General features: G+C 41.0%; 1 non-coding gene and 1 pseudogene across 1 annotated transcript; one reads left to right on the forward strand and one right to left on the reverse strand.

Moving 5' to 3' along the window:
* The window catches only part of LOC148789878 (uncharacterized), an 80,391-nt pseudogene extending 59,018 nt beyond the window's left edge, over positions 1-21,373 (reverse strand).
* A 3,185-nt stretch (positions 21,374-24,558) lies between these two features.
* On the forward strand, positions 24,559-24,665 carry LOC148789879 (small nucleolar RNA R71). Its single transcript, XR_016079945.1, has one exon. It is a non-coding gene; the product is annotated as a small nucleolar RNA R71 (small nucleolar RNA).
* Positions 24,666-27,910: the final 3,245 nt, after the last annotated feature.

Here is a 27,910-nt window from a genome sequence, read left to right on the forward strand (position 1 = left end):
GGTTCAGGGTTTCAAGAAAACCCACACTGCATGCACCTCAGGTCTCACCCTGGCAGTTGAGACAACCCACCCCAACCAACTTGTTAGCACATCAGTGTCAGCCTTGGCAAGATAAATCTCCCCAGATCTATCCAACGGCTGTGAAGATTCTAAACTAACATGAGTCTCATTAGTGTCTATCTTAAGGGTATTACACAGAAACATACCAAATCACGTGAATCAATTATGCACTTTATTCATTTACAATAAATGACATAATGTACATCAATCTGATTGGATCTAAGGGCATACACTATCTAACAATTGTCAGCCCCAAATATGGGACTGCAACATCGGGCAAGCCCCAATACCTCATTGGACATAGGAAATCCATGAGAAGACCTCCAAACTTGTGAAAAATTGTTACACAGAGAAAGGTCAACTACAGACCCTCCTCTCTCAAAATCTTTGCCTATTTTAGTGAAAAACTCCGCTGAGTCACAAACATTTGAGTGAATTTCAAACCCATCTCCCTCCATTTTCTTTGTAAATAGAGGTCCAACTTGAGCTTGAAGGGGGAGGGGGGCAGTTTTCCAACTTCTATAATATACCCATTCTGCTTGAAATCCTGAAATCCTTAAAGCCAAGCTCAAGCCTCATCCCCTGCCTTCCAAACTTAACACTAGAAATGCTCAGCCCAACTCCTACCTTGCTCAAGTTTCATTTAAAGTCATTTTATTTCATGGAAAGTTTTTTTCGAGGTCGTACACGAAAGGTAAACCTCTCCCCGCCATCTCTCTACTTTTAGTTTAGTTTCAGATTGCTTAAAGTCCTAAAATCCTAGGAAACTTACATTCCTAGCTTCCTCTAGACTGAGAAAAAGAGGTAGAGAGTTGAGGGTCTTAGGGAAACCAGTACCTAAGACCCGATAACATCACCTCAAATCAATTCTGGATAAAGTTGGGGACGTTTTTGCCAAATTTCAAGAGCTTTTAGCAATCCTACTAATTAGTGTTTTGCCAGAATTTGAACCTGAATTACTCCCATAATGGGCTGCTACAACAACTTGGAGAGAGGGGTGCCTAATACCTTCCCTCTCCTAATCCTTGGGGCCTGAAATCTCTCGGTTATGTGCCTTTTCCATGGAGGACAAAGTCACTATCAAACACTTAAATCAAGTTTTTGAATGGGAAGGGATGGAATGTTGAAAGGAAGCGAGAGGGGATCTCGATAATTCCAACCAACAAAAGTTTTCTTTTCTACTTGTTTATTAGTATTTGCAAAAAAATAAAAAAAAAATGTTGTATATGGTGTGAAGTTTTTTAAATCTTCTTCCTAAATCCTACTTGGATTGATGATACCAAAAGGAAAATCATAAATTATATTATCTTACATGGAAACTTGAGTCTAGACCATCTAATTTCATATCTCACAAAACAAGTCTACAGATCTAATGGTAAAACTATAAGGAAATTTTATTTCTAACAACACACTTTTCTCACTTAGTCTTCTATACTTCCAACTAACAAACTAAAATTCTTGATACAACTTCTGTATAGGTGGATTGACTGTGCATTTGCCAACTATTGATTATCATTTCACCAGGTGTAAGTACATGTAGTTAGTCATTACCAGAATTACAATGGAAGCCTTAAACAAAGACTACATAAAGAAGTCCCAGCGAGAAAGGATAGAGCAGTTAGAATAAATAAGGTGATTAGAGATGCCTGAAGTGCCTAAGCAACTGAGACACCTCTATAATAGCACGATGATACTTTGTTGAAGTAATATAAACCACCTACACTTGTAATGAGCATAAAAACCCTTCTGGTACCTAGGATGAGCATAGTGTGCTATTCGAGACCAACAATGGGTACAAAATGATATTGCAGCTCTGTGATGAACTCAATACACTACCAACATCTTGCGGTGAGCATAGAATAACAACTCATGCCATGATGAATTGGCGATATCTGTTCACAGGCGACTTATGCTTATTCCGGTTACAACCAGCTATGATGAGGTGCCTCAAGGACAATTAATGAGACATTCAAACACGTCAACTAGACTAAGATCTTGTCCTTGACACATGGTCTCGAGGGAACACATAAAGGGACGTAGCCAGCATGTGCTATGTGAGAATCCTTAGGAAAAAAGAAACTTTATTCTCAGAGGATCTCACTGGACACATGGCGAAACTCCAGTGGTGTATGTCTGATGGTTGACGTGAAGACAAAGATCTCCTTCCTCAATAAGAAAAGTCCTCTTTTGAACTCTTCTCCGTATAGCCTTGAGTTCACCTCTACAAAAATGGGAGGAGGAAAACTACATGGGATACGAGAACTCTAACAATCCACCATCTTAGAATTCCATTAATCCATTCTTCTATAAAATCTTAAGCCTACTTACAACCCCCAACCTGAGTCTTATACCATCTTCATCCTTCAAGGATGGAGTGCCCATGAGTAGGATGTAGATTCGAGAATATGTATAGGGCCTCATAGAAGAGAGTTAGGGTAAGTCCTAATCTGCCTACACTCTTTAGAAACCTTACTCGAATCACATCTTGCTTAAGCTGTATCTTATTGGGTACACTCCCCCGCAACAGTGGCCACAGTATGATGGGCAAAAGGGATGCCCTCAAGAGCATGTAAGAAAATTCAAAGATGCCTTGGGAGCTTTCGCTCTGGATAGAGATTTAAAGGTTCGAAAGTTTTCTAAGTCCTTCACTAGATTGACATATTCATGGTTTGTTAACATGACCCTAGGAAGCCTAGACTCTTGGGGTAGTCTCACAACAAATTTCCTGCCTAAATAGTTCACCCTGGAGTGGAGATTAACATTAGCTAACCTTTGAAACATTAGACAATGGCTGGGGGAGGATCTTTTGACTTATGTCATGCATTTCCAAAACCTTACCTATGTCGTGTTCAATGAGCATGCAATGGAGAAAGGATTCATGGAATAGTGCATTTAGGGATGCATCTGACCTATAGGGTCGAGATAGAAAACATTAAACTGGAAACATTTAGCCAATTGTGGAAATGTGCTGAGAGAACTACAAGAACCATTACTATGCCCGAGACACAACAAGCCAGTCCTAGACTGATGTATCAGTGGCAAGAGGAATATGTTATTGACCGAAAACCATGGAACACTAGGGGATCCAGCTGTGCTCCATACTTTTGACCCGATAGACAAAGGTTGTAAGGCAACAGATCATTGTCATCACCCCCTCGCGTAACAAAAAATGAAGTAATCATGATCATGAACAAACTAGTGGGAGACTGGGTCATCAACTTACTTGCGCCACCTATCAGTGTGAATCTTGAGAAAGATAGACATGGGCCAAGGTGGTGCGATTACCACCAGTCCCCACACCATGACTTAATGGATTGCTTCACCCTCTAACACCTGTTTGCCTAGAAGGACAAGTTAGACGAATTCGTCAAATGGAAGCTCGAGCAAGTTAACACCAATCCTCTATCTGCACATCAGCAAGCTCGAGCAAGTTGACACCAGTCCCCATACCATGGTAAGTGTTGTAGCTCGGGATGGCACTATTGTAGACATGTTGGTACATGGTTTGAGCAAAGTTAAGAACTGCAACACTTCCTCAACAAATAATGAGTGAGTAGCACTATGCAAACTATCGCCATACGGGAATTGGTAGAAGCATTTAGACAGGCCCCTAGAGCCTCATCACATGATCAACTTGAACATTGAGTTTTACGGCTGAGGATATGCTGGCCAGTAACCCTCATGATAATTAGCCCCCATACATAATAGCAAAAATAAGGGGTACGAGATGAAACAATCATTGGTAGAAAAGGGGAGTTCTATAAACCTGATATCTATGCACACATTGAAGTTGATGAAGATAGAGGAAGAAGAAATCAATGACTTGTCCATCAAAGTCACAAACTTCAATGGGAACATGTCTGCCACCAGGGGATCCCTCACACTCCTTGTGGCCATTGGCCCATTCCTTGTAGAATCAAAGTTCTAGATAATTTTAGGAAGAACAACATATCACGCCCTACTCGGACGATCGCTGATACATGCTTTGGCACTGGTACCATCCAACTACCACCAATGCATAAAAGAAAAACACAAAGGAAAGATAGTCAGGATCCTAGTAACTAAGGTCCCATTTGATAGGTAGGTCGGAGGCATACCTACAAGATGTGATTTATTACACGGACTTGGCTGAAGATGGCAAAACACAAGTAGCAAAGGTCAAAGTGGTGGAACTCCTAAGAAAAGCCAAACTTGATGCAACCACCATGGAAAAGAAAAAGTGTTAGTGCTATGTCTGTATAACAGATGGAGACGGGAAGAGCTACTACATGATCATGGAAGAGGATGAGGTCCCCTTCAGAAAGAAAATAACATCGAAGGTATGAGGAATTTTCTTAGAATGAATTATTGAAACTGATGTTATGGATAGAATACATGTATAATGATATATTTCCTTTTTGATAAATATTATTGTTTAGAAAAACAAAGCTGAACTCATAATGCCCTCACCACCACTCCATAATGAACAAAACAATATGGGTAACATTGGGACACTCTTGTCGCATTAAGAAATTGTAGCACTCCAAACACAACTAGCAACGAACAAGGTACAAAACTCATCGCATAAAAAGACCGAGATATTTAAGGACAAAACTGATAACAAAGGGATAATTAACAGGACATACCAGGGGAAATCCTTGAATATTATGATGAAGTCCATTCACCACCTAAGCACATGCAAGATTAGAAGCGATGGAAGAACCGCTAGAGGAAATCAACCTAGCCACAGAGCAAACGGATAAAAGACCTCTGTACATCTATACCATGCTACCAGATAATAATAACAAAACTGATAGAATTTCTAAAAGGTGGTCTACCCTCCCCTCCCATAGAATTAGATGCTCCACTAAGTGCCGCACTCACCCTCTCCCTACACTTGGGAAAATTCCAAGACATCTTTGCCTAGTTGTATGACCAGATGTTGAGGTTAGACTTAGCTCTTGTCAAGTACTTATTGTACGTCAACCCAAAACACAAGCCTATCAATAAGCCCTAGCATGTCTTCAAGCCAGAGGCAGCACTAAAGATCAAGAAAGAGGTAGAGAGGCTCCAAAAAGTAGGACTCATAAAGCCCATTGCACACCCTCAGTGGCTAGCGAATGTTGTACCGGTCAAGGAAAAGAACAATCAACTAAGGTTAGTCCCTATGACCCTTCACTTTTAAAGTGCTCATCGCGTGATGAAAACTCTTACATTTTTCCTCTGTCATCTCTTAGGTGCTACATTGACTTCCGAGATCTCAATAGAGCCTACCCAAAATGTTAGACAGTGTATGCCCTTAGCTCTAATTAGACTAATGTACACAAGCATTTATCTATAAATGAATAAAGTACATAATTGTTTCATGCTTATATTGGTATGTTTCCTATGTTTTACCCCTTAAATTGGACACTTATGAGTTAGTTTAGAATGTTCTTAGCCATTGGATAAACTTGGGGAGTTTATACTGGTAAGGTGGACACCGGTGTGCTGCCAAATAGTTGGAGGAGCTTATCTTAGTGCTAAGGTTAGACCCCAAGAACAACTAGTGGGTGTTTATAAGAAACACTAAACCTAGACCAATTTCCAATTATGTCCTAGACATTAGAGATAGATAGGCAAAAATGGAAAGTTACACATAACCCCAAACTTTATTATGATACTGCAATAAGTAATGGACCAGGCTGCCTTTGATGTGCAACCAATGAGATCCATCACGGGTTAAAATATCTAGGCATGTTAGAGCAATTTGGGAAATTACTTGATTGGGTGATCATAGTGATAAGATCGACCCCTTTGTCAGACAAAGTGAATATCAGGGTTTGCACTCTCTCCAAGCTGCTGTAGTAGCTCCATACGGGAATAGTTCAAGCTTAAAATCAAACAAAACACCATTGAAAAAGGATATTTAGAGCTCCAAAAATTAGGCAAAAACTCTTCCAAATTCACCCAGAATTGATTTGAGGAGATGTTATCAGGTCTTAGGTACTGAATTCCCTAAGACCCTCACCTCTTTACCTCTTTTTCTCAATATGGAGGAAATTATGAATGCATGTTTCCCATGGTTTTGGGACTTTAAGCAACCTAGAACTAAATTGAAAATAGAGATTATGAATTCAAACTTAGAAAAATGGTGGAATGAGAGACTTACCTCATGTGTGCAACCTTGATAAGAGTTTCCCAATAACTAGAAAAAGTTCAAATAAAATTTGGACAACCTATTGAGTTGGGGTGAATACTTTAGGCTTTAAATTTTCAATCTGGAAAATAGAGGAAGCATATTTGAGGCTTTATCTTCAAGGACTTTGGGATAAGTAAATATCCTTTTCCAATGGGATCAATATTTATAGAGAAAAAGGAGGGGAGAGTTCTGAAATTCATTCCATCAAAGAGCTTGGGCTTCAAAAGGTTTTTTTTACAGGAAAATGGGCAAAGATTTTTTATGGGAAAAGGTGCTTAGTTAACCTTTCCTACTTGCTGAAATTTTATCTTCAACTGGGGGTGGTTTTTATGGTTTTTGTGCGTCCAATGGTAGCTTGGTGTGTGCCTGTCATGGAAATCTTGTATTTGGGGCTGTTAGTGGCAAAAAATGTAAAAGTGGTTTTGTCTTTTTTAGTTTTAAGTGAGGGTATCTTTGGCATTTTGAGCTTTTTAAGCTTATTAGGCTCAGTTCCATTGGTCCAAGCGTTTGAACACATCAAGAATGGTTTTGACATCAGCCATTATCCTTTTGAAGTGTCAGGTTGGGACAGATGAGGTGGCAATTCGATATAATGCGTCGAAATAACATCTTCCTAGTTTAATGGTCAAATGGGCAAATTAAGTTGTGAAATTTGACATGTTGGGGTTTTATGGGTCTCTAAACACAATGGTGAGGTCCAATTGGCCAAAAAGGGTAGGGATGATGGAGATCTATGGTTGACAAGTTTATATCAATAAGTTTTGCTGAAATAGAATCTTTGTTTGATGAACGGTCAAATAGGGGAATTTTGTGATGGAATTTGGTGGGTAGGCACTTTCGAACGTCCTAAATTTGATGAAAATAATGAATATTTGATCAAAGGTGTATATTGACATATTTATTTTGGGTCAATGGTTTATTAGTTAATAAAACGACCCAGAATGGAGTCTTACTTGTTTACCGGTCAAATGAAGGAGTTTGGTCATGAAATTTCACATGTTCAGGTTTTTTGGGTTTCTAAATATAGTGATGAGGTCTGATTGGTCAAATGAATTTGGGATGATGGATAATGAGCTCTTATCAATGAGATTTGCTGAAATTGGATCTAGGCTTAATGGTGGGTCAAAAGGGAAAATTTTGGGATAAAATTTGGTGGGTATGCATAGATTACGATGAGGAGTCAAGTGGATGGTTTTGATCTGAGAAAGAAATGGTCAACCTTGGTAGTTGTTCAAGGCCATCAAAATGGGACCTTTATGTTTTTACGATTGATTGTCATAGATTTGTGGTGGGATTTGCTAGTTGATTATATCCTAGTGATTTTGATTTGATGGATGCATTGGATGGAATGATGGTTGTGTGGCTAATTTATAATTTTATAAATTTGAGGGTGTTGGGAGGAGGTGTTAGGCTGGATTGGAAGTGGTCTCTCTTCGAAAGACGAAGGAGAGTCTCTATAGGGAATAAAGGCCTTTTGGTATGGGGTTAGAGAAAAAATGAGAGGGTTATAGGGGCTCGAGGGTATCAGTAGTGGAATGCTTGGGGTTTGATGACCTCTAATGTGAGGGAGGTCCTTTATTTATCAAGAAAATCCCGAGATCCTGAAAGGTAGGAGATGATGATCTTCACTCAGTATCGGGAAAGGAAGTACATTCTTTGTTGGCAATCATTAGATGCGCTAATGGGCACTGCCACGTGTCTCATGAAGATCTTTTCAAGGATCGGCTTTCCTTATCTTCAAGATTCCTCATTACTCACATGTGCTACTACCTTTTTGTGCATCATGACTAAACCTATGCGGTCGATGATGATGTCACCCTTTGAAGGTTGATGTTTCGTCGATGCCTCATGGCGTTTCGCAAAGTGCTTTATTGCCATGGGTTCGCATGTGTCCGGGCACACGCGAGCCTCGTCATGGGCTTGACCTACTGTCCTCTTTGACCCGTTGTCCGAAGCAGGTTCACAGGCTATGGGTTTATAGTAGTTTAACTTAACATGTTGTGGGTTCATCGCGAAGATGGCGTGAGCCGTAGGTTCATCACAACACGGGGGTTGATCGTAAGCTGTTCGTGAGTGTTTCTATGGTGTTACTCTTGGTATATGAGTGTTCATTGAGGGTTTGAGTGAGTTGTACATACCTACATTAGCCCCCCTCCTTATTGGTAAGTGGGAACTTGTCGATAAGCACATTGTCTTTTGTCTTTCCGACGTTGGGTCTAGTATTTCTCCTTGTTTTGGGTTTTTGTGTAAACCACATGCTCCCTATGCACGCACTTGGTAATTCATGATGATTGAAGGTTCAGCCCCCTGTCTTTTGGTGATTTGATTTCTGATGGCAGTTAGTGTTGCTTGTGTGGTCTAGCCACCACTCCCTCTCACTATTGTCAGGAAAGAAAAATCATCAAAAGACAATGAAATAGTAGTTGGGAGAGAAGGTGTTGGATGGTGGGATTAGGGAGTATGTAGTGGCTAAGTTGCAGCCACAATCATCATAGTCCTCAGTTAGATGTAAGAAGTGACACGTGTGACATTGGGGTTTTGAAATTTTAAATGACGGTGTTGGGTACATAATTAAATCTCTATAGGTGTTGCGCGGTGCCCCGTCTCCCTTTGGGTTTTATTTATGAGTTGTAATGTGTCATTGTTCGCGGCAATCCATCTGAACGTGCCTGTTTGGCTCCCCTTGTCATTGGGTCATGGTAGTTTATAAAAGGGTGTCTTATGCCCTATTCCACAACGTTGTCTGAGTCCGATTTGCGCTTGATAGCTCAATTGTCCCTTTGGGGTACAAAGTCATTGACTGGTTTCATGTTTGGGGTGTTCGTCTAGGGGACCAATTTTTAGTAACACAGGAAATAGTGACTTTCGTATAGATGATTGTCCGGTCTGGTTGGCTGCCCCCAATTGAACTGCTTGCTTGCATTGTTAGTCTAGTGTTGAACACACTCGCAGGTATGATGTCAGAGATAATTAACCTCCCCCACGATCAAATTATGTGGTGTGTCGGCTTTCAAGTCATAGAAGTTGAGAACCGCATCATCGTATGGAGGTTGTGGAAGCAAGGCGAGCTGTGGCAGCCAGAGACCTCACGGACCTTGAGGAGCAGTGTGCTCGGCAATGTCAAATGGTGGCAGAGTGCGAGGCAGAGATTAGCGAGTTAACAGCATATGCAACTCGGGGACCTCTACTTGGGGGTATAGAAGCGGCGAGGAATGAATGGGCTGCATTGTAACTTTTATATTATATGCTTTTTGTTTTTGTTTTGATAATGTACACCGATTTTTGAATGAACCCAACGAAGTGTTGTGTATTTAGTGTTATTGATTAGTTGTGTTGTGTGTGTACCATATCTGGGTGGGTCGTAGTTAGCTCTGATACGGTTTCAACCCATTATCATTGTCGAGGCCTCACCGGCCCCTTTGTGTATAGCGGTCATGCCGCTAGTCATTTTCAAACTACCGGTAGCATGTGGGCAGTAGGCTTTCATGTACGATGATTAAATTAGTATCGTGTGTGTCCTTTTGTCCAGTGCATGCAATCTGATTGGGCATCGTCGTATCTTCGAGGGTTAGCAACAAGAGTTTTTTGTGAGGAAAATCCATGTGGCACCCAATAATGATTTACTTTCCGTCACTAATCCGAGATTACTGTGATTTAGTCACATGTGTGGATCGGGTTTCAAATTTGATATGATATGGCGATGGTTACTATCCATTGCTATTACGGTATGGGATGACGCATTTGCATTAAATGCGCCTCATTGGTCTCACCTCCGAAAGGGACTTTTGGGTAATTTCGTGAGCTTACTTATTCACGATGCATTGCTTCGGGTGTTGTGCAGGCATCTTACCATCTTCTCCAGCGCCGTTTAGTACTCTACGCTCATGGTTATTATAAAACAGGGCAGGCGGGCTACTCTCGCTTTATTTGCGGTTGTTGCTATTATCTCCCCCATTCAACCATTGGAAGGCTATTTGATAGGCGAGAAGAAACTTTTCTCCTTTGTATCATTTTCAGGTTACTCAATCTGTCTTCATGGCTACTCGACAAGGAAGTCCAGATTCCTTCTTTAAAGATTTCGTCAGACAGGTTGACACTTCGTCATTGCTAATAGAGAGGGAAGCGGTTGATGTGTCTTTGCAAAACGGTTCATTTGATGTTGTCACTGGTACCGGGTTGATGTGTCTTTGCAAAACCACGGAGGTTTCCATGTCATACAAATGCCAAGAGCCGCGAACCGATGCGTCAAAGTCTTCAACCAATTATACTACTTGGACGCGATTCATTTTGGAAAATCCTATGTATTGCTGAACGCTTTAGGATGCTAGGCTTTTTAGGTTTGTAAACTACTGCACTGATCTTCCAGGCCAGGAAGGTGTTAAGTATGTAGGGCACCTGCTGAATCATTGGTGTCCATGTACACATATTTTCGTTGGTTTGTTTGGCGAATTTACTATTACAGTAGAGGATGTGGTGGCATTGTTAGCATTGCCGATTGGGGGTGCGATAACTGTAGAGCATTTGCAACATATCGAGTCCATCATGCCGGAGTTGAAGGAGCTTTGTTCGGAGCTTATTGGGGAGGTTTCCCCCTACAAGGCATTGGTGGACCGATCCTCTTCGCGGGGCAAAATGCCACTAGATCAATGGATGGCTTACTGGTTCGAGTGTCGCGGCGATGAGAATGTCATGGTATGAGGTGCAGGCTCTCAATGCCACCTTGCTGCCTATATTCTATACGTGGCTCCCTGCTTCTTGTTTCCAGGGATGCCAGACTACTGTCTCTGCACCGTTTTGATCCCCCTGGCTGTCATTGCTGCTATCGGGTATCAACTCTCCCTAGCGTCAATGTTTCTTGGCTATTTGTACAAATAGCTGGATGACACTGTTCAGTAGCTAAACGACCCTAGTTGTAAGAGACACGTGAGTTACGTCTTCGCTCTGTTTATTTGGATGTTCATCTGTGAACACTTTGATCTCAATGTGAGGCCGCCAATTCTTCATCCTCTCCACCTTCAGATTGCTACTCTCAATGGTAATGAATCAGAGGAGAAGGTTTTGGAAGTGTGCAGGGGTAAACAGTGGCTTCACGCAAAGAGGCACAAAAATTTTTAAATGAATGAGATTAGTATGAAATTGGCCTCTTTGAACAGATATATATGGAGACCATATGCTCGCACGGTCCGCCATGTTGTGCCTTTCTGCATTGGCGTGCTTGTCCCGGAGGGTGGGGATAACCATTGTGCTCTTGAGATGGGAAGTGTTGTTGTGAGAATGGCACGAGTAATTTTGTTGCCTAGGGTTATTGCATATTTGGACCGCTTAGGTGAATCACATCTCTCTATCTATCATCCAGACTGGGTGCTCTAGCAATTTGGGTACCACGACATAAGCGACCAGTTTTTGAGAAACCTTACAGAAGACATATTTTGGGTTCAGTGTCACAATCTAGCATTCCCGGGGTGTGCTTAGTTTTCAATTGTTGGTTATGGCAAAATGCAAGTGTGTAAGTTGCTCTATCTGTCATACCTCTGCTCACTGCTCATCGAGTTCCAGGAATTATTGTGGGCAAACTCACGAGCCTACCATGTGCCGGCCCCTCCCCCAGGCCATGCTACTTGCCGAGGGGCGGGAATAACTCTTCTTCGCTCTAATTCACTGAAGAGATCACCGTCCAAACGTTCTAGGAAATGACCGGTTATCGAGAGTAAAAGTTGTAGTCACGCTCCTCCGGTGAAGAGGGATAGGTCTGCAAGGGTGCTTCGCTCCTTTCGTCCTGGCAGTGTACCATCACCTTCTGATCCGGCTCCGGTATAGGTTCATGAAGGTGATTACAGTTCTCCAGCCCCAACTATCGTGGGTGGGTCTATAGCCAGCCGAGATGTTTTAGCGACAGCCCTTGGGAGTGATGTTGGTCTAGTGTTGGAGCCTGTGAAGCTTGTGAATGTGTCACCCTCCCTAGGTGGTGTTACGATTCGCTTCTCAAGCAGGCGATTGAAGAAAAGGGCTTCCCGTCAGCTAAGGTGGAGTCTAAAGAATGACGAGTCGATAAGTTTTGTTGAATGTTTGTATGATTATTGAACTATGATTAAACGAAATTGCATTACCTTTGCTAAGCATTGATCCTATCACAGCCTATTGTGAATGAAGGCAGTCAAGCCGTTGTAGGTGATCAAGCAGTTTGTATGGAACCATCCGTTGGGGTTCCGATAGCGACTCTAGGTGGGCGGGGTTTGGTAAGTGTATTGGCTTGCATTTTAGTTATAGCTTTCTACATCTATCATGTATTGTGAGGATTGATTGTGAAACACTCTTTCACTTTGAAGTGGGTTGACCGCAATGAGCCAGATTTTGATGGGGACGAGGTGGACTTAGAGGTGAGAAGTTATTTGAGATTCATTGGTTCTGATTGCTTAGGTATGTCTTTATCGTAGACTCTCTTATCTAAGTTTCCCCTTGGGGAGTCCTGCACACCCTTCTTTTGGCGTCTGGTTGAGGAACTAAGGGCGATGCAGCCCCCACAATTGAGCCCGTGGTGACTAGAAACCAGGATAGTGTTGTTATGTGTACCATGGATAATGCAGCCCCCCATACTACTCCTCAAGCGTCCGACAGCCAAGTTTATCGAGTTTTTGTTCCAAAGAAGTGGATCGGACGACTCAGCCGGGGTCTAACGTGGTGGCGGTGACACAGTATGAAGACGCGTGTAGGAAGGTTTCTATGGAATCCATGCCTCATAACGATGCTGGTAACCCTTCCAGGGGTGTTTACCCACAGTCTAGCTGCAATGATGCACCAATACCTAACTTTTTCGATGATGAGGAACACTACTCAGGGAATGAGGACGTGGACAGGGAGTTTGCTTCCCATTCGGAGGTGTCGTACGAGGAAGAGTTTGACCAAATACGACAACAACTATTGGGATACCGTGAAAATCATGATATACCGTTAATGCACTTCCTAGTGACGGATCCTATGTATGTTCAATGTAAGGAGGTGCATTATAACGTCTCCAGTACGGTTGCCCAATTTGCTTCTGCCACGATTCATTCGGATTGGTTGCCAGAAGGAAGACTGCATCCGGATGTGTTGGGTTGATGTGGCTCATTATGACAGTAGCAAGTGCATTAGCCGTTCAGGTAGTAAAGTAGTGAATAAAGTATCGTTTCCACGAGGATTTAGGAAACAATTACCAATACTAAATTGGGCACTTCTTATCTGATCAACAACAAATCAAAACTTTATTCAAGAGCTAAAAATCCTAAAATAAAATCTATCTAAATTATTGGCCCAATTGCCTTCAATTCAGGTTAGAAGAGTAAGCAGTTAATGTTAATCTCAGAATTCAGCAATCAATAAAATTGAATCATTCAAATAGATCATGATAGAGCATTGGTTTGATGAAACCCCAAGGTCATGAACAACCTCTTTCAAGTGCATGTTCAATCTATGCATGAGTGATGCTCCCCATATCTCTATCAAGGATATAATCCCCATGCATGCATTTCTTCAAACATTTCTAAGGTATCAATTCAAATCTGAATTGATCACCAACTGAATTGTGCAAGTTATCTCTAACATTGCATTCAATTCAGTTCTTGAATAGTAGATCTGAATTCCTAGTCTTTCTCAAGCACTCTAAGAATTCCAAGCTTTAGATTAATTCGGCCAATCTAAAATTTGCAGATCTAAATTCTCTTTCAAGCAATTCAGATCTTGCAATCTCAGATCTGAGAATTCGGATCTGAGTTTTGAAAGTTAACTGGCCGAATTAATCTAGAATTTAACCCCTATTCAAGAAACTTCAAGTACAATTCACAACCATTCGAATGAATAAAAAAGAATTTGATTGCTGATCTGAAATTTTACAAACTGAAATATATCAAGAAGGAATGGAAGGGGGAGAAAGAAAAATTTACAACAAGGAAGCTGAATTCAAATCAAAGGAAAATGAAACTAGAATAGAATGATTACAATAGATCTCTGAATCAAAAACCCCTAATTTCAAACTCACATTCTCTTCTTGCTAGCTTGACTTGAACTCCTTCAGCCCCTTCTTCTTCTTCTTCCTTGCGCCTAGCCCTTCTTCTCTTCCTTCTCTTCATGGAGTTCGAACCTCTAGGAGTGGGAGAGCCTTTCTCTCAAGCAATTGAACACCTTCCCCCCTTCTAGAGGCCTCCTCATATAGATTTTCAAGGGGGCTCTTGCCCCTTCTTGAAGCCTTTAGAATGGGGTGTATTACTCCCCCTTCTTGAACTTTCTAGAGTTCTCTTGAAAGCCTTTTAAGAGTGCTGCTATTAGGGCTGCACTTAGGCTCCCTCTTAGCACATGATAGCTACACTCTAGGTTCCTCTTTTGGGCTGAGAATGAGCCTTCTCTATTGGGCTGAATTTTACTCTTTGCTAGGCTTTCTTTTTCTGGGTTTTTTCAAGGAATCAACTTGTTCTTCTTGGGCTGAAGTGCTCTCTCTTGCTTCCACAATCGGGCTGGGCTGAAATTGGACTTTTTGAACCTTCTTTTCTTGCCTTCTTTCTTTTTCTTGGATTAATTACCCCTGAAATCTTTTCTTATCATTAAACTAAATTAGGGCAAAATTAAATAAAAACAACATAAAAATCCATGCAAAGACCTCATAAATTATAGATAAATTATATGTTCATCAAATACCCCCACACTTAAGCTTTTGCTTGTCCTCAAGCAAAGACATCAACCATAAATTGAACATTTCCCCCCCTCTATTCTCACCAATTATTAGGTGAATTTTTAAGATAGAAATGCTTTGAGTAGTTGGGAAACTTTGGTAAGTGTTCAGCTCTTATTCTTGTAAATTACCATTTAACACATGTATAAGATCCAAGGAAAGGAGAATATGAATTTCTTCAAAGTCCAGCCTTCACTCCCAATCAATATATAAATCAGCTCCTTAATTGTCAAAGTTAATAATCTAATTGCACTAAGTTTCACATCTGTAACTATATCTTAATGAGAGTTCAACTTTAGTATGCCCCTTTGAACCTCAGCTGTCACCATAATTACTTATTTCAAGGGGTGAGTGCATTTTATGCTCCGTCTCACCCTTTTCTTCTTCTTTTAGTGTGAGTGCATTTTATGCTCCATCTCACACTCTTCTTTTTCTCTCGTTTTTTTATTTTTTTTTTGTGTGAGTGCACTTTATGCTCCATCTCACACCGGTCACATGCTTGAGGTAGATAACAAGACTCATGTTCTGAGCTGCTAGTTTTACTATTCAGCTCAAAATAGCAGAGTCAATTTGGGCTCAATTATTGTACCTCATGTATTAGCATTTCAGATGTGCACTAGCTTTCTTGACCATTAACAATGAAATCAAGTGCTTTCATACACATGAAGGTAGTTAAGGCTAGTTATGCTGAAAGACATATTCAGCTCTTCCTTTTTCTCATGATACTAAGTTTGGTCATTCGCAAGAATAAAAACTTACAATTACATTGGTTTCCCTCAACTCATTGTATTCCTTCTTAAAAAAAATCACCTAATAAATATCAATGAACTTAAGGGGTTCCAGTCTACTTGGATATGTCATTGCCTGCATATGTGTGTTGGGGTGAATGAGGTGCATGGTTTCAATTCCCACACCCTAGCCTCAGGCTCACTCCTCCACACTTAAGATGAACATTGTCCGCAATGTTCCTAGTGTTAGGGAATGACAATGAAATCAACAAAAGCAATAGCAAGTAAAGAGAAGGGTGAATAGAGGACTCCCTGGATAATAAAATGGGATCTTTGGTGGGAAGCCTCTTCTGCTAAAATTGAATTGAAATTTTGAAAAAGACATCTTTATTTTACTAACTAATATCCTAAAAAAAAATGAAGAAAAGATGCCTTAACCTGTTCATGAACAAGAAGATCATTGGTGGTCAAGATAAATAGTGGATGGAGGGGGGACAGTACCGCCCACTAAATATGGTTTCAAGCACTGGCCATTTACTTTAAATGTGCCTTGAACCGGGTGGGTGATTTCTATAGCCCCATGGGGAAAAACCTGAGTGATGGTGAAGGGTCCAGACCACCTGGATCTCAGCTTGCCTGGGAACAGGCAAAGATGGGAATTATATAACAATACCTGCTGCCCAACATAAAAGTCCCGCCTCAGCAAGTTCTTATCATGCTATATTTTAATTCTTTCTTTATAGACTTTGGCATTTTCATAGGCGGCAAGTCTGAATTCATCCATCTCATTCAATTGCAGCCTCCTTTTAGCCCCCTATGGCCTCAATGTCAAAATTCAAGAATTTAAGAGCCCAATAGGCCTTGTGCTCTAATTCTCCTGGTAAATGGCATGCTTTACCAAAGACCAACCTGTAGGGGGACATGCCAATGGGTGTCTTATATGCAATTCTGTATGCCCATAATACATCATCTAAATTGATGGACCAATCTTTTCTAGAAGATGCTAAAGTCTTTTCCAGAATTCTTTTGAGCTCCTTGTTAGCCAGCTTCACTTGGCCACTAGTTTGAGGGTGATAAGGGGTAGCCAATTTATGTGTAATTCCATATTTTTGCATTAAGAGCTCAAAATGGCTATTGCAAAAGTGAGTTCCCCTATCACTAATTATAACTCGTGGAGTGCTAAAATGGGAAAATTGCTTTTTCAGGAAATGTACCACCCTCCTTGAGTCATTTGTGGGCAAAGCCACGAGTTCTACCCATTTAGATACCTAATCAACAACAACAAGGATGTACTTATTCCCAAAAGAATTCGGGAATGGTCCCATGAAGTCTATACCCCGAACATCAAAGATTTCACAAATTAAAATAATGGAGAGGAGCATTTCATTCTGTCGGGAAACGTTGCCCGATCTTTGGCATTTGTCACATGTGGATACATACTTGTGGGCATCTTTGAATAATGTAGGCCAATAAAAACCTGATTGCAAAACCTTGGCTGTAGTGTGGCTAGCTCCAAAATGACCTCCTGCTTCTTTATCATGGCAAAATTGGAGTACCGACTCCATCCCCTCCTCAGGGACACATCTCCTTATGATCTGATCTACACATAATTTATATAAAAAGGGTTCCTCCCACAAATAGTATTTTACATCAGAAAGGAATTTCTTCTTTTGTTGATATGATAGGTTAGGAGGAATGACTTGTGTAGCTAGATAATTTACAAAATCAGCATACCAAGGAGATGCGTATTCTTGAACTGAGTACAACTGTTCATCTAGAAATTCTTCTCAGATGTTGCTAGTTATCTCCTCTTCTGAGCTTACCTTGTCTAACCGGGAGAGATGATCAGCAGCCAGGTTTGCAGAACCCTTCATGTCTCTAATCTCAATATCAAATTCTTGTAGTAGAAGGATCCACCTGATCAGTCTTGGTTTTGAATTTTTCTTGGTAAGCAAGTGCCGTAATGCCGAGTGATTTGTGTATACAACAACTTTGGACAATATCAGATATGAACGAAATTTGTCAAGTGCAATGATTACTGCTAGAAGTTCCTTTTCTATGGTGGTGTAATTGAGTTGGGGTCCATTCAAAGTTCTGCTAGCATAGTAAATTGGCTGAAAATGTTTGTTCACTCTTTGTCCCAAAACAGCCCCTACAGCAGAATCACTCGCATCACACATTAATTCAAATGGGAGGGTCCAATCTGGTGCTACCATGATAGGTGCATGGATCAATCTGTCTTTCAAGGTGTTGAAAGTATGAAGGCGTTCAATTGAAAATTCAAAAGGCACTTCCTTCTGAAGCAAGGTAGATAGTGGCTTGGCAATTTTTGAGAAATCCTTAATAAACCTCCTATAGAAGCTGACATGGCCTAAGAAACTTCTCACAGAATGGACAGATGATGGGGGTGGCAATTTTTCAATTGCCTCCACCTTGGCAATTCTTGTGTCCAAGCACTATGCCTTCTTGCACCATAAAATGACATTTCTCCCAATTCAACACAAGATGTGTTTCTTCGCATCTAGTAAGCACCTGTTCCAGATTATTCAAGCATGCATCAAACGAAGAGCCAAAAACTGAAAAATCATCCATAAAGATCTCAATAAATTTTTCAACCATATCAGAAAATATGGACACCATGCATCGCTGAAAACTTGCTAGGGCATTGCATAATCCAAAGGGCATCCTTTGGTATGCAAAGGTACCATATGGGCAAGTAAAAGTGGTCTTGTCTTGGTCTTCTGGTGCAATTGGGATCTGGTTATACCCCGAATATCCATCCAAGAAACAATGATACTCATGCCTGGCTAGCCTCTCTAACATTTGGTCCATAAATGGGAGAGGGAAAAGGTCCTTCCAGGTGGCTTCATTTAACTTTCTATAGTCAATACATACACACCATCCGGTGACAGTTCTAGTCAGGATGAGTTCATTTTTCTCATTTGGAACAACGGTCATACCCCCTTTCTTGGGCACGACTTTCACGGGGCTTACCCAAGAACTATCAGAAATAGGATAAATGATCCCGACATCTAATAGCTTAATTAATTCAGCCTTTACCACTTCTTTCATGTTGGGGTTGAAAGGGATGGTAGAATCCATCGTATGGATGCCAAAAGGTTGTGGAATGGGTGGGCGAATTTCAAAAATTTTCTACCTACCTTCCAATTAGGAATCGCATTCCCTAATTTTAGAATCAAGATTCAAGGATCCTACTTGAACCATAATTGAACCAGATCTGAACCAAAATATAAGGGAGTGATTATACCTGATCCAAATAAATAATATCTCCCAAAGTTGGTGTTCACGCCAAAGAAGACACCAAGATCTGCTCCTGCTGAAGATGACACAACAACCGTGGAACAGAACCAGCAGAGTGTGTCCCACACATTGAATCCTTCACAAGAATCCTTTGGAAGACAATGAGCACCAAACTGAATCAGCCTTTCAGTAAAGACTGATATCAAGAACTCTTTTTTGATATTTCTCTGGCAGAGAAATCGAACTGTAGTAGATGGTGGCGGCTACAACAGGAGGAAACTAGAGAAGAGGATGGCGAACTGCTTTTTTTTTCTCCAGGGTTTCTAAGATCCTATCTCAAAACTGCAGGGTGTGTTTTGTGTAATTCCCCTAGGGTTCAAATTCTTGTAATTCAAATAGGGTTTCCTCCAGTTGCTTAATGATTAAGAAAAGATCTCCTGATCATATCAAGAGTTGCCCTTATCCAAATCTGTATTTGGATTAGGACTCTTCTTAATCCTATCTGCAAATTAGATAAGATTTTGGGCTCATCCTAATCTCAATCTTCCCCTTGTTAATGACTAATCAAATCAGCCCAGTTCAAAATGGGCTTTAGGCCCAATAAGAATCAAGTGCTCAAAAGTCTTCCAAACTGCTGCCTAGTTGGGCTTCTTTGTATGGCGTGGGACCCAAGCATTGATCTACACACCAGCCACATGGGTTCGGCCCAGCCTCTATTACAAGGCCTGGCTGAATTCACTAGAGGGCCCAGTGAACCCCCTGAGCCCATCACATGGACCCTATGGGCCCAACACTTACACTAAGTGGTCCCTGGGCTAAGCCATCTTATAAAAGCCCAGGGACTGTGGGCAGGTGCAAGATTAGCCCATCAGGTATTATCCCAAATGGCCTTACACTTAACCTCTCAGCCCATAATGATCAAGCACTGCCCGACAAGAGAGGACCTCTCCTTTGGCTGCAAGGAACAGTGTTGCACTCTCTACTTGCATGGATCCCGGGAATTAAACCCATTGGCTAATATTTTGAAACCATACATAGATATATATCATATATATAAGTTTTTTGAAACAAAATTCCAACGATTAAAATCAATTGCCAGTAGTTTGGTTTCCATCAGAGAGAGTGCATCCCCGATCATTACCTTTGTCCGACAAAGGGGCTGAACCCGTCACTATGATCACCCACTCAGATGAATTCTCAGACTGTCCCAACATACCCAGGTTTTGACCCCCACTAAGGATCTCACTGATTGGCATATCAAAGACAGCCCAATCCGACACTTAGTGTAGTACCATAATCGGGTCTAGGGGTCAGGTGTAACTTTCCAGTTTTGCCCATCAATCTCCAAGGTCCAGGGCAATACTGGAAATTTGGTCCGATTCAAGGGTTCAAGTAATCCTACACTACATGTGGCTTGGGTCTCACCCTGGCGGCTGAGACAAGCCACCCCAATAGTTGGCAGCACACCAGTGTCAACCTTGGCAGGATAAATCTCCCCAAACTTATCCAACGGATGTGAACATTTAAAACCAACACAAGTCTCATTAAGTGTCCAATTTTAGGGTCTTACACACAGAAGTATACCACACAACATGAATCAAACATGTACTTCATTTATTTACATTAAATATCAAAAGTACATCAAAACTGATTGAAGCTAAGGCATACAAAAACTGTCCAACAGGGTTTCAAGCGTCTTTGGGGCTGAATGGAAGGCTTGCTGTCCTCTTCCATCAAAATTCTGTGAGTACAGATTGATGGATTAATGCCTTTGATATCCTCTACCTTCCAAGATATAGCATTTTGTGTTCCCGTAGCACTCTTAATAATTTTTCTTTTTGTAATGGATTCAGTGATGCGGAAATTATTACGGGGAGAGTTGATGGTTCCTCAAGGAAAGCATACTCTAAATGGAAAGGTAATTGCTTCAGTTCAAGGGTGGGGGGGTTCTTGGGATGATGGCTTACCTGATGGTCCAGGAAATTTGCCTAAGTTCTCTAATTTGTGAAACCCCTTTCCCTTGAATTGAGGCTTATCATTCAGATATGCTATCATGAGGTTTATTTCTTCATTTTCTCCTTTTTCAAGTTCTCCCTGCTAGAGGCAGAGTTCAAGAGGATCAGCCATCCTACTTACCTGGAAGCATTCATCAATTGTCATATCAATGGCATCAATCATATAACAAGAATCATCACTAGAGGGTGCATGTTTCATAGCATCAGACATTTTAAAAATTATCTCCTCATCTTGTATCCTAAGGCTAAGTTGTCCTTGTTGGACATCAATAATCACTTTCCCGGTAGCCAGGAAGGGTCTACCTAGGATAAGTGGGACCTCCACATCTTCTTGCATGTCTAACACAATGAAATCAACTGGAAAAATGAATTTTTCAACTTTAACTAAGACATCTTCTATGATCCCCCTAGGATGTCTAATGGATCTATCAGCCAAATGTAATGCCATTCTAGTGGGTTGGGGTTCCCCCAATCCCAATTTCTTGAAGATAGAAAATGACATTAAAATGATGCTAGCTCCCAGGTCACATAAAGCTTTCTCAATTTTTAAACTACCTATTGTACAAGGAATAGTTAAACTCTGTGGATCTTTGAGTTTCTGAGGCAGCTTGTTCAGAAGGATAGCAGAACATTCCTCATTCAAAGCAACTGTAGCCACATCTCCCAGTTTCTTTTTGTTTGCCAATAATTCCTTCAAAAACCTTGCATAGTGTGGCATCTGGGCTAAAGCATCAGCAAAAGGAATATTAATGTGTAAAATTTTAAATATTTCAAGAAACTTACCAAATTCCTTCTCCATTTTTTGTTGCTTCAGCCTATTAGGGAATGGAACTTGTGGCTGCTGGTGCATCCCTTATTGTACTTCAGGTTGTTCCTTCTTCTGTTGTCCGGTCCCAAGGCTTGTTTCTACCTTGGGTTCAGCCCTATTCTTCTTTTCTACGTCGAGCAACTCTTTTCCACGCCTTAAAGTAATAGCTTGTACCTGCTCTCGTGGATTCACTTCAGTGTTGCTTGGAAGAGTTCCCAGCAGTCTGGAAGAGATTAATTGTGCCAATTGCCCCACTTGGTTTTCCAGGTTCTTGATTGAGGCTTCCTGGTTCTGGAACCTGGTTTCCGCACTTGCTATAAATTTTGTCATCAGCTCCTCCAAATTGGATTTTGGTTCGGGCTAATGATAAGTCTAGTGAAAAGGCTTGGAAGTATGCTGACTTGGCCAGGACTGGTTTGGATGCCCCCTCCATCCTGGGTGAAAGGTATGGTGACTCTAGTAACCCTGCTATCTTGACAGATTGCTGACATAGTCGACTTGTTCAGTAGATGGCCTAAACTGATTGCCAACTTGGCAGTCAGTACTGATGTTGTTAGACAGTTTTGTATGCCCTTAGCTTCAATCATTTTGATGTACTTTTGTTATTTAGTGGAAATAAATAAAGTGCATGTTTGATTCATGTTGTTTGGTTTAATTCTGTGTAAAACCCTAAAACTGGACATTTGTAGAGACTCATGTTAGTTTTGAATGTTCACAGCCGTTGGATAAGTCTGGGGAGATTTATCCTGCCAAGGCTGATACTGGTGTGCCACCAAGTGTTGGGATGGCCTGTCTCAGCCATCAGGGTAAGACCCGAGGCACATACAGCATGGGATTACTTGAATCCTTGAACCGGACCAGATTTCCAGTCTTGCCCTGGACCTTGGAGATAGATGGGCAAAACTGGAAAGTTACACCTGACCCCTAGACTCGATTATGACACTTCACTAGGTGCTGGATCAGCCTGCCTTTGATATGCCAATCAGTGAGATCCTTAGTGGGGATCAAAACCTGGGTATGTTGGGGCAGTTTGAGAATTCATCTGAGTGGGTGGTCATAGTGACAGAATCAGCCACTTTGTCGGACAAAGGGTAATGATCGGGAATGCACTCTCTCTGATGGAAACCAACTGCCGGCAGTTGATTTCAATCGTTGGAATTTTGTTTTTGCAAAATTAATATATTTACATATATATGTATGGTTTCAAAATGTTTGCAAATGGTTTTAATTCCCGGGATCCATGTGAGAGGAGAGTGCGGCACTGTTCCTTGCAGCCGAGGGAGAGGTCCTCTCTTGTCGGGCAGTGCTTGATCATTAAGGGCTGAGAGGTTAAGTGTAAGACCATTTAGGATAATACCTGATGGGCTAATCTTGCACCTGCCCACAGTCCCTGGGTTTTTATAAGATGGCTTGGCCCAGGGACCACTTAATGTAAGTGTTGGGCCCATAGGGTTCATACGATGGACTCAAGGGGTTCATTGAGATTTTCAGTGAATTTGGCTGGGCCTTGTATTAAAGGCTGGGCCGAACCCATGTGGCTGGTGTGTAGATCAATGCTTGGGTCCCACGCCATACAAAGAAGCCCAACTAGGCAGCAGATTGGAAACTAATTAAACACTGAATACTTAATGGGCCAAAAGCCCATTTCGAGGTGGGCTGATATGATCACCCATCAATGGGGCGAATTTGAGATTGAAGTTAGCAAAAAGGATTGGGCTCTTAGCCTTATCCACTCTTAGAGACCAAATTCAAATCAGATTTGAATCTGGTAACCTCCTGATAAGATCAGGAGTAAGCTAACTCTATCTGGGAAAGGGATTAAGATTATCCCCTATCCAAATACTGATTTGGATTGGGATAACTCCTAATTAGGAGATTTCTTAATCAAGAAGAAAAGAGAGGAGATTTTCGAATGAACCAAGACAGGGAAATCAGATTTCGATCCAAGAGGTTCTGGTAAGCAAGAAAGGTTCCTGCGAATTGAGATTAGATCTCATTCTCTCCAGAAAAGAAAACAGTTCAGCCTTTTCGTTTCTGGAAATCTCCTCCTGCCGCCGCCATCTGCATTGTTGCAAGATTTGATCTTTGCAGAAAAGAAAGTCAAGAAACCAGTTCTTGACATCAGTCTTGCAAGAAAGACTGAAAGAATTCAGTGTTTAGTACATCCAGGGGATTCTTGTGAAGGATCCAGTGTGTAGGACGCACCCTGCTGGTTCTGTTCCATCCATAGCTGTGTCATCTTCAGCAGGGACAGATCTTGGAGCATTCTTTGGGCGTGAACACCAACTTTGGGAGATACTGCTTCTCCGGATCAGGTAAATCCTCCCATTTATCTTTTGGTACAGATCTGGTTTGATTAAGGTTCAAGTAGATCCTTGAATATTGTATTCTAAATTCAGGGAATATGATTCCCAGTTGGGAGAAGGTAGGAAATTTTTGAAATTCGCCCCACCCATTCCACAACCTTTATGGCGTCCATTAGATGGATCCTACCATTCTTTCAGATGTGGCCTCCCCCACACAATTCATAAGTAAGAGGCTGCACATGCATGGCAGCTATCCGCATTTCATCAATTTTCTTACTGAGTGCTCCTATTTGTGCAGATAGTGTCGTATAAGTATCAACATTATGTAGACCATGTTGCTTCCTAGTTTGGGTTCTTTCAGAATGCCATTGATAGTTGTTGGCTGCCATTTCTTCAATGAGTGCATGGGCAACCTCAGGAGTCTTATTGTTTATGGATCCTCCGACTGTAGCATCTAGTATGGTCTTATTTGAGTCGGTAAGACCATTATAGAAGGTCTGCACTTGCATCCATATGGGAAGGCCATGGTGAGGAACTCTTCTCAGCAGCTCCTTGTATCTTTCCCATGACTCATATAATGATTCCCCTTCTTGTTGGAAAAATGTAGTGATATCATTCCTCATTTTAGCAGTTTTAGAAGGGGGAAAATACTTAGAGTGGAAACGGCTGGCCATTTCATCCCACGTAGCTATTGATCCCACTGGTAACGAATTCAGCCATACTTTGGCTTTATCCTTCAAAGAGAATGAGAATAACCTCAGCCTAATGGCATCATCACTTACCCCATTGTGTTTGAAGGTGTCACATATTTCTAAAAAGTTAGCAATATGTGCGTTGGGATCTTCGTGGGCCATTCCACAGAATTGCACAGTGTTTTGAATCATTTGTATAATGGCAGGTTTAATCTCAAAGTTGTTAGCAACAATAGTAGGCCTGATAATGCTGGAAGCAGCTCCAGTGAGTGAGGGTTTGGCATAATCCATCATGGTTCTCTATTCAGCCATTTCTTGAGCTTCTTGAGCTTCTTGTTGGACTTGTCTAGCTGCTCTTAGACGGACACATAGAGTTCTTTCAATCTCCGGGTCGTAGAGGATCTCCTCCAGCTCGACTTTGCTTGTCATAAACTGTGAAAGTCAACGCAATAAAAATGCTAATACAACAAAATATGATTACCTAAACCTACTATAACTGAGATATGTACAATGATTTATTATCATACAAGTACTGATCATAATTAAATTTTTTATTATTAAAAAGGATCTGAACCAGCAATTTTATTCACATCCCTTAATTGCAGAATCTTTTAGGTCTGTAATTCTTTGGGCTTGTTGGTTCAGAGAAATTCAACAAATGATTGAAATCTGAATGGAATATACAATTCTTGAAATATAATGTACACAATTGCACACATCCATTAACATCCGCTAGGCTGACGGCTACGTATCAGAGCTGAATTGTCAATGTGCCTTTAGAGGACCTAAATTGGCCTACAATCAGACCTGAGCCAGGTTTGGGTTCAGGTTTGTAAGCTTATGCAAGTGTATGGCTTCACAAGTTTGAGGAATTCTATTGACTTGAAATCAGGTCTGATATTGTCCTGTAAATGCTGCTGCTATTGAAAGCAGTTCAGTTCACATTCAATCCATTCAATATCTTGGTTTAGACTTCTTATGAATTCGTACAAATGCTCATAAGTCAAAACCATCCATAGCAACCCAAAGTTCAACAGTAGACAAAACATTCATTCCACACAATTTCAAATTCAGGTCTGCTGTATTGTAAGCAGTGCAGCAGTAGCAGATCTGAATTGGGTCAAAATCTTTAGACTTTCTATTCATGCACATCTGAAATCAAAGCTTTCTAACTTGAAAATTTTCAAGGATCAGCCCAAGACCATTCACAATGCCAATTTAGTAATGTTAATTGTAATACAAACCTGTTCAAAACCTGCCCTGATTCAGCCTTGCTGTAGCAGGTCTGCTGTAGCAGCCCTGCTACAGGTCTGAATTCTAATAGAAAAATGGTGTGGAAGTGCCACTTTGCATGAAATCTCTTGAGGCATAAAAAATTCTCAGATTAAATATACTTTTCCTCAACCAAATCAGCTCAGATAGATCAGAGTACAAGTTATCTAACATTGCAAAGTCTGCCCTATATCCTACTCTATTCACAAACCCAGTTCAGATCTGGGTGATTTCAGATCCAAATTTCTTCAACCATGGCTATCCACTTGTTCTTGGGGGATAGCAGATGTGTCCTAGGCTGAATTGGGGTGGTGATGACCCCTAATTACCCTCAAACTTACCTCGGTTCAGGTCTGAGTTCAGAGGAACTCAGATCTGAACTGTTGCAGTTCTGTTATAGCAGAATTCAGATCTGAACTCATGATTGTGCCACCTGCGACCATGGGCATGTCTCCAGAGGTTTCTTCTGATATAAGGAAGTCAGAGGCAGATGGGAAAGTGGCTAGTAGGTCAGCAGCGGCCTGACACTTGACAGCTTTGGGCTGTGTATATTCTATATCGTACTCATTAAGTTGCATCATCCATTTCATGAGCCAGTCAGACAATGGAGGTCTATCCATAAAGAACTTGATCAGGTCACTTCGTGTGATGAGCCACACCTTTTGCCCCAAAAATGTAATGCCTAAATTTTTGTATAGCAAAGACCAAAGTGATAGCTATAATTATATAACCCTAACAAGTGCACTAGTTATCAAGTAGTATAAAAATATCGTTCCCATGAGGATTTAACAAAATAAGTATTAGAACTACAACCTTCCTTAATTATTTGGACAACCGAATTTCAAATTTGAAGATAAAAACTAATGAAAAGCAGAAAAAGAAAACATGAGCAGAAGTAACCAATGCTGAAGTATGTAACGATTGACTGAATTCGCTAGGACTTTTGGTCCACCTAACCATTCCAATGAATATTAATGTATGAGATTACCCAAGATAATTTGTCATTCCCATAAGCTGAAGTCTTTCCAATTTTATTTAATATTCTCTCTCGAGATATACTAAAACTACTTCTATCAAGTAACCCTTCGATCTCTCAACTAGAGTTCTCAAGGTAGAAGTGCATTAAGTTCAAGGAAAAACTATTACATTCAGATGAATCATGTGTATATACCCCTACATACCATTCAATTCACACCATGAATTGTGTGGTCTGCTATATGAATTCCTCTCTCGATTCATTCACAAAAACCTAATCAATTAAGAGATGGTCACTCCTAATAGCATTAAGCAAGATAACTCATAGACTATATGGAAATCACAATCTTGGATAAATCAGAATAAAAAGATATTCATTGTTATGATTAGGCTTTCCAAAGTCCTAGCTACAAATAAATCAGTTCATACTAGATGAAATAAAATAAACAAGAGGAAAGAAAGAACTCATGGTGTTGCCCTTAGAGCTGAGGTCTCCTCTTCTCCTTGCCGCCACCTTCTTCTTGCAGTCTTCTTGCTTTCTTGACTGGATTGCTCCTTTACTTAAGGGGAGGGGGTGGTCTCCAACTCCTTCTTGGAGTTTATCTTTCAAAAATAGAAAGTCCTAGTCTAATCCTACTCTTATCTCTTTATCTAGTGAACTCAATCTCTTTATCTTTCTATGATTACATCACAAATTTAAACCTGGTAGGACTCTTCTCAGTTTCTTGTTCTTGCATTCGTATTAGGCTTCCTCTGCTGCTGCAAGGCTTTTCTGCAAGTTGGGCTTCAGCTGCGAATTGGGCCTTCCTACGAATTTTCCCCGACTTCGGGCCCGGATTTGATTTGATGCATGCCGACTCTGCGAAAGCCCAAAACATGAAAGTTGTAGCTTTCTCTCTTATCTTTATAGTGAGTCTTGAATCAGCCCAATC

This window comes from Nelumbo nucifera, chromosome 8 (genome assembly GCF_055504915.1).
Source record: "Nelumbo nucifera cultivar China Antique chromosome 8, China Antique-T2T, whole genome shotgun sequence".
Taxonomy (NCBI): Eukaryota; Viridiplantae; Streptophyta; class Magnoliopsida; order Proteales; family Nelumbonaceae; genus Nelumbo; species Nelumbo nucifera.